Source organism: Peromyscus maniculatus, chromosome X (assembly GCF_049852395.1).
Source record: "Peromyscus maniculatus bairdii isolate BWxNUB_F1_BW_parent chromosome X, HU_Pman_BW_mat_3.1, whole genome shotgun sequence".
Taxonomy (NCBI): Eukaryota; Metazoa; Chordata; class Mammalia; order Rodentia; family Cricetidae; genus Peromyscus; species Peromyscus maniculatus.
This window is the reverse complement of record NC_134875.1, coordinates 124,065,410-124,082,695: the sequence shown is the minus strand read 5'-3', so window position 1 is coordinate 124,082,695 and position 17,286 is coordinate 124,065,410.

The following is a 17,286-nucleotide window of genomic DNA, read 5'->3' as shown; positions in this document are numbered from 1 at the left end:
AGAGGTGTATTTCCTAGGTTATTCTAAGTTCTGTCAAGTTGACAATAGACTAAACATCCCAGCATCGTTACACTTTCCAGTGCTCAGAGAGTTTTGGTCTTTGGCACTGATTTTAGAACATGGCATGTCTCACTAATTATTCATAGATTTGAGCACACAGAGCTTGCTTGTGTCTGGAAGAGTTTGTATATAATTATTGTTACTTATTTTTTGTAAATATTTGACAAAATTAACCAGTGAAACAGTTTGAACCCAGAGTTGTGTTAAGATAGGGTCTAGCAGCCGGGCAGTGGTGGTGCATGCCTTTAATCCCAGCACTCGGGAGGCAGAGGCTGGCGGATCTCTGTGAGTTCAAGGCCAGCCTGGGCTACAGAGTGAGTTCTAGGAAAAGATAGGGTCTAGCTATTTTGTCCAGACTGGCCTAAGTCATCACAGCTCAAGGGCTCCTCCTGTTTCAGCACCTGTTCTCATGCTGTGCTTGTGTTTTCAGTTTTCTTCCATTCTAAATAGTTTTCATTTTCTCTTTGTCAAATAGATTATATTTTATTTTTATTTTATGGTTTTTTTTTTCATGCATGTATGTCTATAATTGAATGCCTGGTGTCTGCAGAGGCCAGAAGAGAATGTCACGTGCCCTGGAATTCAAGTTACCGATGGTTGTGAGGGAAATATAGCTGCCAGGGCCTGGATCCAAGTCGTCTGGAAGGCTATCCAGTGCACTTAACCACAGAGCCATCTCTCCAGCCCATTTTAAAAATTGTATCACATTTTGATTCGTTAACTGTGTGTGTGAGTGCACACATGCATATGCCACAGTGCACTTGTGGAGATCAGAGAACAAGTTCCAGAGGTTTGTTCTCTTTTTCCACCATGTGGGTCCCAGGGATCAAACTCAGGTTGTTAGGCTTGCTGGCAAGGAAAGCTGAGCCATCTTGCCAGCCCTAGAATATGTTGTTTAATTTCCAAATGCTCAGAGAGTTTACTGTTGTGGTCTTTGGCATTGATTTTAGGTTTAATACTCTAGAGAACACACTTTCTATGATTTTAACTCTTCGAAATTTATTGAAGTTGAATTTATGAGCCAGGTTATAGACTATCTCACTGATCAATATGCATTTGAGAAAAATGTGTTCTGTTTGGGGCAGAATGTTCTCTAAATGTCCATTAGATTTAGGAGGTTCTTCTATGTCCTTTCTCTCTCTCTCTCTCTCTCTCTCTCTCTCTCTCTCTCTCTCTCTCTCTCTCTCTCTCTCTCTCTCTCTGTGTGTGTGTGTGTTCATGTGCGCGCACTGACATTTCATGCATGCCTAGTGCCTGTGGAGGCCAGAAGAGAGCATTGGCTACCGCAGTTGTGAGCTGCCACGTGGGTTCTGGGCATCAAATCCCAGTCCTTGGGAAGAGAAGCCAGTGCTCTTCATCACTGAGCCATCTCTCCAATCTTGTATAATTTTTAATGAGTGCTTTATGGACTTTAAATTATAGAGTTAATGTTTCTTTTTTGGTTTTGTTTTGTTTTGAGAGAAGGTCTCAGTGTATAGCTCTGGCTGGTCTGGAACTTAATGTGTAGATCAGGCTAGGCTGGCTTCAAACTCACAAAGATCCACCTGCCTCTGCCTCCTGAGTGCTGGGATTAAAGATGTGCACCATGAATCAGACAGAGTCTTGCTAGGTATCCCAGGTAGGCATCAAACTCAAGAGCCCCCAGCTTCAGTCTCCCAAGTTCTGGGATTATAGGTGTACTTCACCGCATCTGCCTCAAATAATGTCTATTTTGAAATTCTGGGCATGGAAACCAAGTCTTTGAGCATGCTAAATAAGTGTTCTAGTACTGAGCTATACTCTTCAACCCATTGTAATATTTCTCCTCAGAATTTTCATGATTGCCTTTTCTTTTTTTTTTTTTTTTTTTTGGTTTTTTTTTTTTTTTTGGTTTTTCGAGACAGGGTTTCTCTGTGTAGCTTTGCGCCTTTCCTGGAGCTCACTTGGTAGCCCAGGCTGGCCTCGAACTCACAGAGATCCGCCTGGCTCTGCCTCCCGAGTGCTGGGATTAAAGGCGTGCGCCACCACGCCCGGCCATGATTGCCTTTTCAATCATTTTATAATAACTGCTGATAATTCCAATATCTGCATGATCTCATTCTTGACCTCTATTGGTAATCTTTCTCCATTTGAGTTGGTAATCTTTCCCCATTTCATTGTTTTATACACTGAGTAATTTTTGGATTGTTTCCTGGGCATTTTGAATACTATACTATGAGACTGGTTCTTGCGAAAATCCCAAGAAGAATGTTGATATGTCTGTTTCAGTAGGCAATCTATAGAGTTAGCTTCCAGCCACAACTTCATGCACTTGTGATTTCAAGGTCAATTCAGTTTTCATAAGTTTATAGTGTTGTTCAGTTGTCCTATGTGTGTGCCACCCAGCAGTTAGTCTGGAGTTAGATGGAGGTCCAGCTTTAGCTCAGTTCTCTGTCTTTGGTATGTAAATAAGGATCTAGTCCCTGCACATACAGGTCAGGAGCTGTGGAAAGCAAGCCCATCCTACAAAGGCCTCCTCATTGGGACTTTTGGGGGAACATGGTAGATCTGAAGCACAGACTTGTCTCCTCTACCTACCTCCTCTTGTCCACATATTATTTCATCTCTACTTGATTCCTCAATCAAGGAAATTCAGCCAGAGTTGTCACACACCCAGACTCCAAAGAGGGCAAAAAGAACTTCATTGTGAACCCTCAAGAGATCTAATCTAAGAAGCATAAAATAAGGTATCTCTCCCATAAAGGTGGGTCAGAGCACAGTGGAATGGCTGAGGAGCCCTAGGGACCATGGTGAAGGATTCTGAAAATTCTGAAGAACAGATGTCTAGAAAAAGCCTCCAGTTTAGCCCAGCTTTCCTGTCTAGGACCTCCAATCTGGAAACACAGTCTAGTGGGACGCAGACTGTAGCCCTTTCCCTAGTGGTGGAACTCCGCCCATGACAAGCATTAATGCCTCTGCACTATCTGGGTCTTTCTGGTCAATTATTGGTCTAATTTGCTTCTCTGTTTCAACAAAACACTCTGACCAAAAGACTACTTAGGAGAAGGAAGTCCTTGTTTCATCTTACACTTGCAAGTCACAGTCCATTATGAAGGGAAGTCAGGGCAGGAACTCAAGGAAGGACCCTGAAGGCAAGAGTGCTTGCTATTCCCACATAGCATTACCTCTGAGTAGGGAATGAACTCACAGCCAAGGATATAGCAGAAAGCATGGAAGAAGGCTGCTTGATGCCTACTCTCAGGCTCATGCTTAGCTACCTTTGCTATCTATAGGTCCAGGACCACCTGCCCGGGAAATGGTACACCTCACAGTGGGCTGGGCCCTCCTACATCAATTAGCAATCAAGGAAATCCCCCATAGACACGCACACAGGCCAATTTGATCTGGGCAACCCACAGTTGAGACTCCCTTTTCAAGTGAGCCTAGACTGTGTCAAGTTGATGGTTAAAGCTAACTAGAACAGGACCAGAGAGTTGTCTCAGTGGTTAAAATGCTTGATGCTCTTACAAAGGACCCAGGTTCAATTCCCAGCACTCACATGGTAGCTTGCAACCATCTGTAACTCCAGTCCCAGGGGATCTGATACCCTCTTCTGATCTCTATGGTCAGACCTCACTTCATGCACACATGCTGCACAAACACAAATACAGGCAAAACACTCTCACACATGAAATAAAATAGATAAACCTAAACGACAAAAAGTTTTGTTTTTCAAGACAGGGTTTCTCTGTAGCCCTGGCTGTCCTGGAACTCACTCTGAAGATCAGTTTGGCCTTGAACTCACAGAGGTCTGCTTGCCCCTGCCTCCTGAGTGCTGGAATTAAAGGCGTGGGCCACCCCCCCCCCCAGGCTTTCTTTTGTTTTAAGACAGAGTCTTGGGACTGTAGAGATGGCACAGTGGTTAAGAATACTCTTTTAGAGACTTCTTTTAGAGGACCTGGGTTCAGTTCCTAGCACCCACATGGTAACTCACAACCCTCTGTAACTCCAGAGGATCCAATGACCCCTTCTGGCCTCCTCAAACACCAGGCATGTACATGCTGCAGAGACATGCAGGAAAACACTATAAAAATAAAGAAAAGTAAAGACAGAACAACAGGGTCTCTGTTGGCCTAGAACTGACCAAGTGGGCTAGGCTGGCTGTGTACCTGTCTCTAACTCCTCAGTGCAGAGATTGTAAATACACCCCATGCATGGCTGTTGAAGTGGGTTCTGATCAAAGGCAGGTCCTTAGGCTTATCAGTTTAGCACTTTACCAACGTAGCTATCTCCTCAGCACCTTAGTCAGTCTCCTCAAAATGACAATCTGCAAAATTCCTGAAATTGCTAAGCATACCAAAAATGCAAAGCTATCCACTACCCAGGTCATTTCTCAGGAAGCTCCCTTGAGAAATGGTATAACATCTCCTACACAAAACCTGCTCATGATAACAGAACAAATCCCACCTCAGTGCTCCTCTCCTATAACCCAGCTATAACATGTGCAGATATGCACATACACCCATCTGTATCACCCCCTTGAGAGATGAGGGATGTGGAAAACCAATCTGAACATGCTACCAATACTCTGGCTATTGCTTTTGCTATGAATGGTAAATCCTTTGTTTCTTTTTCCTCAATTTTAAAAGATTTCTTTTAAGTATGGGGGCAGCATTTGTGCATGCATTGGCCCTGGATCTGGAGTTACAGTTAGTTGAGTTGCCTGATATGGGTACTGGGAACCAAACCCAGGTCCTCTGCACTATTAGCCAGTGAGCCATCTCTCCAGCCCCTAAAGTCCTTTTTTGTTTGTTTTTGTTTGTTTGTTTGTTTTTTGTTTTTTTGTTTTTTTCTGATCAGGGACTCATGCTTCCACTTACATCCATGAAACAGGACAGATTGTTCATGAAAATTTCAGACTCTTCAGATGCTAAAGTTTAGAGTTATGGACACTTGACATTCACCTGTCAGACGCTGAGTCTGAGGTCCTCAAACCAGACACTCACACCTGACTCAACCTGGCACACAGTCCTCTCTTCCCTATGCCAGATTTCAACTCTCAACTTATGTTCCTCCCTAGAGGCTACCTCCACTATTGGCTCCACTGAGTCTCACTGTTTGCCTGAGAGAATGAGTTCTAGTCTCTCCTTGTAGAGACTCAGTACTCACCTCTCCTGCCAGAAATGAAGTCAGGATCTCTGCCTTCAGAGATCAAGTTCTAACTTGTACCACTAAATCCTCCAAGTCCTCCTCCAATGACCAAAGTTGCACTCCCTCTCCAGATGCTGATTCCCAGTTTCAGCCCAAAAGTCAAGTCCCTCCTCTCTTGTTTTCTCTACAAATTCCAACTTTCACAAGCAGTCACTGACTCTGTAGCCCTACCTGCACTGGTTAGTGTTACTTGTCAACCTGACAGAATATAGAGTCACCTGAGAGATGGGTCTCTGGCTGTGCCTGTGCTTGTGGGGCTGTTGTGTTGCTTGTGTTCATCGATATGGGAAGACACATCCTAAATGTAAATGGACTAATCCCTAGGGTCCTGGACTGTCTAAAATAGAGACAGCTTCACTCCTCCCTCTCTCTTTCCTGATTGTGGATGCCGCGTGAGCAGCCGCTTTCAGCTCTTAGCACCTTGATTTCCCTGCCATCACACCTTGAATTGTGAGCTAAAATTTGTCCCTCAAGTTGCTTTTTTAAAGGTATTTTGTCACAGCAACAGGAAAAGAAATGAAGACCCTCACCCCCTATTTCTCATGTAGGAAAGAAAGAAGAGGGGAGGCCCACAGACATAGAGCTAGAAACTTGCAAAGAGGATACTGTGTCCTTTTAGAATATACTGGGCAAAGCAGGAACAATAAGCAGTCCTGAGTGCAGCACCACAGTCTGATTCTGGCCAGCTTTTAGATAATAACCCAGGCAACTAATAGTCCCATTTCCTGGATGGAAGAGTTTGGAGAGCCACAAGATTGACACTGGATGGCCCCAGGATAGAAAATAACAGGCCAATATCCCACATGAACACAGACTGAAAATGCTCAATAAAATATTTGCAAACAAAATACAGACATACACCAAGAAGATTATCCACCATGGCCAAGTTGAGTTTATCCCTGAATTTCAGGGATGGTTTAGCATACACAAGAAAATAAATGTAATAAACCACATATATAAATTTAAAGAAAAAAACTCACATGATTATGTCAATCAATATAGAAAAGGTCTTTAACAAAATCCAACATGCCTTCATGATAAAAATCATAAACAATGGTCACCAGTCAGTAGTGGCCCATGCCTTTAATCCCAGCACTTGGAAGGCAGAGGCAGCCTTCCAAATCTCTGTGAGTCTGAGGCTAGCCTGGTCTACAAAATAAGTTCCAAGACAGCTAGGATTATTACACAGAGAAACCCTGTCTCAAAAAGCAAAAACAAAAATAAAACAAAACAAAAGGTCATAGAGAATGCAGGGCTAGAGGGAGCATACCTCAACATCATAAAGCTATATATGGAAAAACCCACAACCAAGATCATCATAAATGGAGAAAAGCTTGAAGCAATCCCATTGAAGTCAGGAATAAGACAGGGATATCCACTATCCCTATTCCTTTTCAATATTGCTTTTGAAGCACTATCTGGAACAATATGGCAAGAGAAGGAAATTAAATGGTTACAAATAGGGAAATAAGTCAAACTATTCCTATTTTCAGATGACTTATTATAGATTAGATATTCTACCAGAAATTCTACCAGAAAACTTCTAGAAATGATAAATTCAGCAATGCGGTAGGATACAGAATCAACCTGCACAAATTAATACCTTTGCTACATATTAACAACAAACATACAGAGAAAGAAATCATGGACAGACTTCCATTCACAATAGCATCAAAGAAAATATCTAGGAATAAAGTTGACCAAGGAAATGAAGGACCTCTATAATATAAACTTTAAAGGTCTGAAGAAAGAAGTAGCAAAAGACATCCCATGATCATGAATTGATTGAATTAATATTGTAAAAATAACCATTTGACCAAAAGCTATTTACAAATTCACAACAGTCCCAATCAAAATCCCCATCTCATTCTTCACCAAAATAGAAAATGCTATCCTAAAATTCATATGGAATCACAAAAAAAATAGCCAAAACAATCCTAAGCAAAAAGAACAATGCTGGATAAATTACCATTCCATATCTTAAGATATATTACAAAACCATAATAATAAAAACAATATGGAGCCGGGCGGTGGTGGCGCATGCCTTTAATCCCAGCACTCGGGAGGCAGAGCCAGGTGGATCTCTGTGAGTTTGAGGCCAGCCTGGGCTACCAAGTGAGTTACAGGAAAGGCGCAAAGCTACGCAGAGAAACCCTGTCTCGAAAAAAAAAAAAAATATGGTACAGGCACAAACAGACATGTCAAGCAATGGGAAAAAAACATTGAAGACCCAAACATGAGTACACATAATTTCATCTACTTAATATTTGACAAAGATGGCAAAAACATAAGTTGGAGAAAAAGGAAACATCTTCAACAAATGGTGCTGGGAAAACTGAATGTCCATGTGTAAGAAGACCTGGATCTCTCATCTTGCACAAAAACTAACTCCAAGCCAGGTGGTGATAGCATACGCCTTTAATCCCAGCACTCAGGAGGCAGAGCCAGGTGGATCTCTGTGAGTTTGAGGCCAGCCTGGTCTACAGAGTGAGATCCAGGACAGGCACCAAAACACACGGAGAAACCCTGTCTCAAAAAACAAAAAACAAAAAACAAAAACAAAAACAAAAAAAATTAACTCCAAGTGTATCAAAGATCTGCAATACTGAAAAAAAGGCTGAAAGAAAACATGGGCAGTACCCTACATGAGATAGGTGTGGAAAAGGACTTTCTGTATAGGACTTCATTTGTGCAAGCATTAAGGCCAACAAACTGACAAGTGGGACCTCAAGAAAACTAAAAAAAACTTCTGCCCTGCTAAAGAAACAACCAGGTGAAGAAGCCCACAGAATGCAAAACAATCTTTGCAAGCTATGCATCTAACAGAGGTTTAATATCCAGAATATACAAAGAATTAAAAAAACAAAGAGTCAAAAAAAGACCTATTCAAAAATTGATACTGGGTATGGTGATATTTCATTTGTACTGAAATATGATTTTATTTGTATGTTAATAAATAAAGTTGCCTGAGGGTCAGAGCTAATAGCAAGCCATAGCAGAAGTCTGGCAGTGGTGGTGCACACCTTTAATCCCAGCACTTGGGAGGCAGATCTAGGCAGATCTCTGTGTGTTCAAGGATATAGCCAGCATGTAGACACATGCCTTTAATCTTAATACCAACCATAGAAGACCTGGAGGTCTGTACAGACAGGCAGTGACGAGGAGGTCATGTGGTTGGGTTTACAAGCAATGAGAAGGCAGAACAGAAAGTCAGATACACAGGAATAGGTCTCTTTCTGAGGGGAAGGACGACAGTGGCAGCGAAGGGTAAGAAAGGTTTTTTAGTATCAGCTCTTAGCTACTGCTCTGACCTCTTGGGCTTTTAACTCTGCATTTGGCTCTGTGTTTCTTATTTAATAAGACTGTTACATCTACATCTGGCGCCCAATGTTTGTGGTATGAATTCATGAAAAAGCTGCTTGCCTGTGGCCTTGCAGGCCCCAGCTCAGACCTGAGCTAACCTCAGCTGGTTGTAGTGGAGCATGCTGGTAGGATTTGCTGAAGGAGGCAGAGGCAGGAGGATCCCGAATTTGAGGCCAGCCTAGGAGGCTTGCTAAGGAGAAGCTTCGGCCGGGGCCCAGACACAAAGGGTGGCAGTGGGACCATGGAGGCAGCAGCTGCTGCTCCAAATTGCTGGCTGCTTCTCATCGTGTTGGTGACTGCGGTGATGCTGCTACCTGGGACGAAGGGTTTACTGCTGCTTGTCAGAGAAAAATTGCCAGGGCCATCATGTTACAAGAAAGCATCGGCAAAGGTCAGTTTGGAGAAGTTTGGCGAGAAAAATGGTGGGGAGAAATTGCTGTAAGATTTTCTCTTCTAGGGAAGAACATTCATGGTTCTGAGAGACAGACATTTATCAGACTGTGATTGCTCCAAACCACAGAGGAGGCACACAAAAAAAATTCTGTAGGGAACCATGACCACACCTAACAGCAACTTTGAAATTTTCAAAGGATGATGGGACATGGACTATGGTAAAGCTATTAAGCTGATTAACACCAAGGAAAGATTGGCTTTAGACTACAAACTGCTCAGGACAATTTCAAGATGGCTAGCTGAGATGATCCAGATTCATAGACTACTTGAACAAGGACTTGAGACAAGCCTTGCACTTTCCCATTATGCAGACACTGGACAACAAATAATACAGCTAACTCTCTCAGGACTTGACAATTAACCACAAAAATTTTCTTTTCAGGATTCCCTAATGATGCCTTCACCCCCAGAAAGCAGGAAGTAATTTTAAGAAAATGATGCCCACATTCCCAATCGGTAGGATAGGAGGTTTTTGGTTGTTTAATGAGTTATGGATATTGTCATTGTTTATGATGGTTGGTTACAAGTTGTTAATTGTTAATGGTCAGGAAAAAAGCTGAACAAGGAGATTAGATTCAGAGGTTTTGTTTAAAAAAGAAAAAAGAGAATATAGATTTGAGGTAGATCATTGAGTCTACTCCAAGAAAAAAGATAAAGAAATAATAAGATAAATGGGTAGATAATTGAATCTACTCTAAAAAGAAAAAGGGGAAGATATAAAAAAGACAAAAGATAGATTATTGAATCTATTATGAAAAGAAAAAAGAGAATATGAATATGATAAGATAAAAAGGTCAATTTTTGAATCTACTTTTAAAAAGGAACTGCTGTGGGACGGTCTATATGTCAAATTGCTCTGATTGGTCAATAAATAAAACACTGGTTGGCCAGTGGCCAGGCAGGAAGTAGGTGGGACAAGGAGAAAGGAGAATTCTGAGAAGCAGAAGGCTGAGGCAGGGAGACACTGCAGCCGCCGCCATGACCAGCAGCATATGAAGACGCCGGTAAGCCACCAGCCACGTGGCAAGGTATAGATTTATAGAAATGGACTAACTTAAGCAATAAGAACAGTTAGCAAGAAGCCTGCCACGGCCATACAGTTTGTATGCAATATAAGTCTCTGTGTTTACTTGTTTGGGTCTGAGCGGCTGTGGGACTGGCGGGTGACAAAGATTTGTCCTGACTGTGGGCAAGGCAGGAAAACTCTAGCTACAAGGAACTACTTGTTTTAAACAGGATAAATAATGAAATTTTTTTTTGCCTGAGTTTATCAAATGTTACTAGACTGGACATTGTTAATATATATAATGGAGTTTTTTTGTCTGAATCTGTCAAATGTTAATGGACTAGACATTGTTAATGTAATTCTTGACTGTATATATTGTATATACTTATTGGACATAGTTTATTTTGTATTAGTTATAAGCTTTTTTAAATTTTAGACAAAAAAGGGGAAATGTGGTGGTATTGTGTTACCCAAAATATTGTGCACCCTAATAAACTTATCTGGGGTCAGAAAACAGAAAAGCCACTAGATACAGAGGCTAGAAAATGGTGGCACTCACACCTTTAATCTTAGCCTTCTGGAGGCATGGATCTCTGTGAGTTCAAGGCACACTGGAAACAGCCAGACATGGTGACACACGCCTTTAATTCCAGAAAGTGAGCCTTTAATCCCAGGGAGTGGTGGCAGAAAGCAGAAAGGTATATAAGGCGTGAAGACCAGACACTAGAAGCTTTTAGCCTGGTTAAGCATTCAGGCTTTCAAGAAGCAGTTCAGCTGAGATTCATTTGGATAAGGACTCAAAGGCTTCCAGTCTGAGGAAACAGGATCAGCTGAGGAACTGGCGAGGTGAGGAAGCTGTGGCTTGTTCTGCTTCTCTGATCTTCCAGCATTCACCCCAATAACTGGCCTCAGGTTTGATTTTATTAATAAGTACCTTTAAGATTCATGCTACAACTGGGTTCTGAATAGAGTTCTCAAAAGAAGAAAAAATGGCTAAGAAATATCTCCAAATATATTCATGGTCCCTAGCAATTAGGAAAATGCAAATCAAAACAACTTTGAGATTTCATCTTACCCCAGTCAGAATATGAAAGATCAACAAAACAACTGACAACCAATGCTGCAGAGGTGTAGGGAAAAGGCTTCATTTACTGTTGATGGGATTGCAAACTGATCCAGCCACTCCGGAGATTAGTGTGGAGAATCTTCAAAAAGCTAAAAATAAATTTACCACATGACTGAGCCATATCACTCCTTGGTATATACCCAGAGAACTCAACATCCTACTCCACAAGTACTTGCTCAACCATTTTCATTGCTGCTTTATTCACATTAGTTAGGAAACGGAATCAACCTAAATGACCTTCAACCAGTGAATGGATAATGAAAATATGGTACCTATGCACTATGGAATTATATTCAGTTGTAAAGAAGAATGGAACCACAAATTTCACAGGTAAATTCACACAGAATTAGGAAAGATCATATTGAGTGAGGTAACGCAGACCCAGAAAGATAAAGATTGTATGTCCTGTTGTCAGAGGCTTCTAGCTCCAAATTTTTAGATTTGAATATATAACAGCAGAAACTGGAAAAGTATAAAAGGACCACTGCTTAGGTAGTGAGTGGAGGAGCAATAGAGAGTGGAATACCAGGGTACAAGTGATCTATCTGATCAGGGAAATGGGAAAAACAGGGGCTCTAATTTAGGATGGTGAGAGGGAGATAAATACAGTAAGAATGTCTGAAAATGTCATAGGGAATAATATATGCCTACTATAATATCTACCTAAAAATAAACAACTATAATACATGTAAGTCTGTGTATAGTTTAAATGAAGATTTTTTTCATCTGGGTTAACAATGTTCCCTCCAAGAACCAAAGACCACCTAACAAAACCCCAACACCAGGCATGAGGAGCCCCCTTTTGAATTGTTATTCTGGGTTGTCCAAGCAACTCCCAAACATTATAAACTATTGCTTGGTGCACCCCCACCCGAGATGGAAGGTAAGACCCTATTGCTGGTGACACCATATCTTTCACAAGCAGAGTCTAGAAGCTGCTGATCAGGAACTGACCTGCATGCCTTCTCCCTGAAGACTAGTTTTCATGATAACAGAAGGTACCATGCAAGCTTCCAAAGGAGGGAGGCAACCAACAGTCCTACCCAGCTATAATGCCTATGAACCACAACAACTACCAGCATGGCACAATAACCCTAAGGATGCAGTAGTGGCACATATACCTTGGCACTAGCCAGCAACCTTCTAATTGGACCCACTCAACAAGAGGGAAATAATACCTAATCCTGGAAACCTACCCAACTACCCAGGGCCAGGAAAGTCATGGCTCTTGGAGGAGGACCTACAACAACTACTCTACTAAATCAGGACAATCCCTAACTATATCCTAACTATTTGCCCATATACCCACAGTTTACTTGTCTTCACTCCTCATCAAGGAAACTTCTCTTTGCAAAAGAAAGCGGGTATTATAGAAAACCATAACCAATCAAAATGCAGAGTTGTGGAGCAGTCCCAACTAATACATCTACATAACAACTCCTGCACCTAAGGCTCAGGGAACATTTCAGAAGAGAATGTAAGAACTAGAAGAACAAGGAGTTTGCTGTGACAATGCATCTTTCTAGTAATGTCAGAAGCTACAGTCATAAACAATCATAAACATGAGCTGAACAAGAACAATAACAGAAATCGTTTTTAAAGGAAAGAAAATGGGACCTGTTTGGAAGAAGGGTACAACAGCAGTAGGAGAGAGATGAGAGGGGGCAATGGGGCTGAAAATGACCAAAATATTACAGACATGTTTGAAAGTATCAAAGAACAATAAATTAATAAGAAAAATGACTAAATGACTGGATATGTCCAGGATGCTTCATGGTAAAGACAAAAGCCTTTTAGGAAGGATTACAGTCAGCCAAAGGCCATCTAAAGCCCCACCCTCTGCTTCCTATCTGAAAGTAGCTAACAGTACTGGCTTTTCTCCAGCTTACTACAGGGGCAGGAACAGCACCAGAAGGCCCCAGAGGCTTTTCATGAAAGGACACCTCTGAGAAGTTCACAGGGACCAAAGCAGAAGGCTCAGAAGCCTTTTAGAAGAGGTCTTTCATATAAATAATGTCTAAAGTCCCTAAGACACACTTCCCCAATATTAGCTGCAACAGCAGCTAATAAACCAATGTCAAGTAGATCTTTCCAACTGTTCTCTGATCCATACCTAACTCTGATCCTGACTCTGCAATCAATATTTGAATGCTGACATCAATCAATACATAATCATGGTCTTGACCACAAGCCTGACCTATCCTTCACACTAATCATACCCTTGAATCTCATTTTAAATCTGACTCTGAACTCTAACCATGGACCTAACAATGAACTGGATTCTAAACATTACCTCATCATTATCCTGACTGACTCTAACCCCTGGCCTAACTAATGCCAAACTTGATCTTTACTCTAACCTGAAACTAATCCTGACACAGATTCTGAACTAGGTTTAATACAACTCTAACCCTGATGCTAACACTAAGTATAACCCTAATGTTATCTTTAACAACAAATCACTCATTCTTACCTTGACTTTGAAATTGTAATTCACTTCAGCTGACGAAGAACCTGACCCTGGTCTAATACCAATCAGGAATTAACTTTTTTTCTCAGATCTTGATCATAAATCTAACTATAACCCTAGTATTATCCCCTAGCCTAGCCTTAACATTGATGTTATAGGAAAATGTGTCTATATATTATGATCTCATTTTCAAATGGACTATTTTTTTCTTTTGACACAGATCCTACTGTGTAGCCCAGGCTGGCCTTAAATTCATGATCCTCGACCTCAGCCTCAAAAAATCCCTTCTGGGATTATAGGCCCTGTATATTTTGAGGGTGGCAGGCACTTAGAGATGGGGGTACAGGGCCACAGAACACTGGGCAACTAGGGTACAGCAGGTGGGCCAGGGTGAGGGGTTGTGGCAGCTGTCCATACTTGCCGTCTGGTGCTTTGGAACCATTATCTGCTTGGGACTACTGGTAGTCTGGCAGCCTGGATTAAACCTCTTGGCCTTGAATTTTTCCCCACCTTTCCACATTGCTGGTGAGATGTATTTGCCTGGTACAGAAGTCCATGGTCACTGAGGGAAGCTTCTTCCAGACTGAGACCAGTGGTTCCTCATAAAGATACTTTGTAACTGTGCAGGAAGGGCTTGCTAGAGATAAGCTAAACTGTGGTGATATATTGTGTACCATAATAAAATTTGCCTGAAGATCAGAGAACAGAACAAGCCACTAGATTAAACATAGATGCCAGGCAGTGGTGGCACACATGCCTTTAATCCTAGCACTCAGGAGGCAGAGATCTGTCTGGATCTCTGTGAGTTCAAAGCCACCCTAGACTACATGAGACTCAGTCTAGGAGAGAAACAGAGCCAGGCAGTGGTGGCACACACCTTTTTAATCACAGAACTTGAGATCTCATTCTTTGCTTGGAAAGCACACAAGCCTTTAATCCCAGCACTAGGAAGGAAGTAATATGGCTGGGTAGAGAAAGGTATATAAGGTATTTTTCAGGCTGAGGAGTCCTAGAGGTAAGACATGGCAGTGGCTTGTCCCTTTTTCTCTTTGATCTTTCAGCATTTAGCCCAATATCTGGTACCAGGTTTTTATTATAAGACCAATTTAGAGCCAAGCGGTGGTGGCGCACACCTTTAATCCCAGCACTGGGGAGGCAGAGCCAGGCAGATCTCTGTGAGTTCAAGGCCAGCCTAGTCTACAGAGCGACTTCCAGGACAGGCTCCAAAACTACACAGAGAAACCCTGTCTTAAAAAAACCAAAAAAAAGACCAATTTAGCAACTCATGCAACACTAAACATCAAATGTAGTGATGGCAGTGTAAACAGAATGAGGCATAGCAGGACAACTGTCACCCAGGAGACCTCAGAACTTACCAAAGTCAGGCTTTTCCTCTGGCCAATCTTAATGTGCTTTAAATAATAAATATTTGCAAAATCAAAACTGTTTTTCTTCCAATGATGCTACACAGCTGGCTGGAAAATGCTGACAGTGCCCCCTCACAGCTCAGTGTAGTGGCTGTTTTGACGTCAATCCTTACAGAAGACAGAAGACAACACCTATAACACAGGCAGTATTTCACATTGACCAGATGGGTACTGTGCTGGTTTGAAAGAAAATGGCCCCCATAGGGAGTGGCACTATTAGGAGGTGTGACCTTGTTGGAGTAGGTGTGGCATTGTTCTGCTGCCTGAGGATCAAGATGTAGAGCACTCAGCTCCTTCTCTAGCACCAAGTCTGCCTGCATGCCACCATATCCCACCATGATGATAATAGACTAAATCTCTGAAACTATAAGCCACCCCAATTAATGTTTTCTCTTTGTTAGAGTTGCTGTGGTCATGGTGTCTCTTCACAGCAACAGAAACCCTAACTAAGGGAGGTAGTTAATAAGTAGGGGTCCACAAATGAGTAGCTGCATTGTGCATCTTGGCTGCTGGGCCTATTCATTTCCTCGTGACCATGAGCACTTGTGGAAAGAAAGTTGTGGTGTCTGACTAAGGAGAAGAGATACTACCTGGTAACAGAAAAGAAAGCTGATCCATGGGAGCTGGCAGTTCAGGGTGAGTACCTGCCTCTCAAGCTCATCATCCAATGCAGAGTATAAAGTATACAAGTGACAACAGTGCCCCAGTTTCAAAGGACAGAGATGGGGCTGTGAGGACAGACCTAGGGAACCCATGTGTTAGTGAATGTTGTTTAAAGGAACAGAACTTATAGAATGAACACGCATGCACTCACCACGCACGCACGCACACAGATTTATTAGAATGGCTTATAGGCTGTTGTACAAAAAGTCCAACAATGGCTGTCTCACAATAGGAAGGCAAGAAATCTTGAAGTTGTTTAGTTCACTAGACTGTATATCTCAGAAATCCCAATCTAGTGCTGGAATCCTGGGGAATACCTAGAGAGCTGCTAGTCCAGGCTATGTTGGAATCCCAAAGAAGTAAGTTCTAATACCAATGAATAAATGCCTCAGCAGCAGGTTAGATGAACTTGCCAGTAAGGGTGAAAGTCAGCAGGCAAAAAGCAAAGCTTTCTTCTTCCATGTCTTTTTATGTGGGCTACCGAAAGAAGGTGTGGCCCAGACTTATGGTGGATCTTCCCATCTTAAATGATCCAATCAACAAAACTCCACACACGCATGCCTAGCTCCTTAAGTTTTAGTGGGTTCCAGCTGTAGTCAAATTAACAACCAAAATTAGCCATCATACCATGTAAATAAAGACTTGGAGCCAGCCTCTTAGAAATGAAACCAAATCTGGGACCTGACAGAGAGTAGTACAGTGGGAGCTCATGTTGTAACACTAGGGCAGGTAGGTGCCAAGGGACACAAGGGAAGGGCATGAGATGGGAGTGGGGAAGACCAACCAGATGTGTTTGGGGCTGACTGGGGAAGACCAATCAGGCTGTATTTAGGGCTGACCTAAGACAATGTGTTTAAAGCGTTACCCAGACTTTTATATCATTGCTGAGTCTGAAGACAGCCAAAAAAGTACAGGAACAGTTTAGCTGAGCCTGTGGTGAAGACAGGTGGTGGGAAGGGTAAGGGGGAAGCTAGGAGCTAGGAAAGGTCAAAGGTGACAAGAGCAGTTGTCACAACTCCTGGCACAGGTACTTGGTCTTAGGTACCAGTCCCACTTGCCAGTGTGTTGTGACACTTATCAGAATATACTTCCCTATTGCCAGAAAGTAATAGCCATTGTAGAGACATACTTCATTCAATTGTGTGTTGCTCTGTTGATAGACATTGGAGATGTATCTACTTGGTGATTATGCAAATATTGTTACTTCTGTATATTTATAGTTAACTTTGGACAGATAGATACTCTCAATTCTCCCAGGTATGTACTTTGGAAATTCTGTATGTTAAGTCTGTGTGTGTGTGTGTGTGTGTGTGTGTGTGTGTGTGTGTGTGTGTGTGTGTCTGTTACTTTTATTTTATTTGCATTTATTTTATGATGAATTTATTCCCATCATAAATGTTTGTCTCCTCAGTTTCTTCTGGGATATCTTTTTCTTCTGTGAAGCCTCCTCTTCTAACTTTGAAGCAATTTGTCCTTTCTTAGTGAGGATCATAATGTGACAGGAGTGTATTAGTCAGGGTTCTCTAGAGGAACAGAATTTACAGAATGA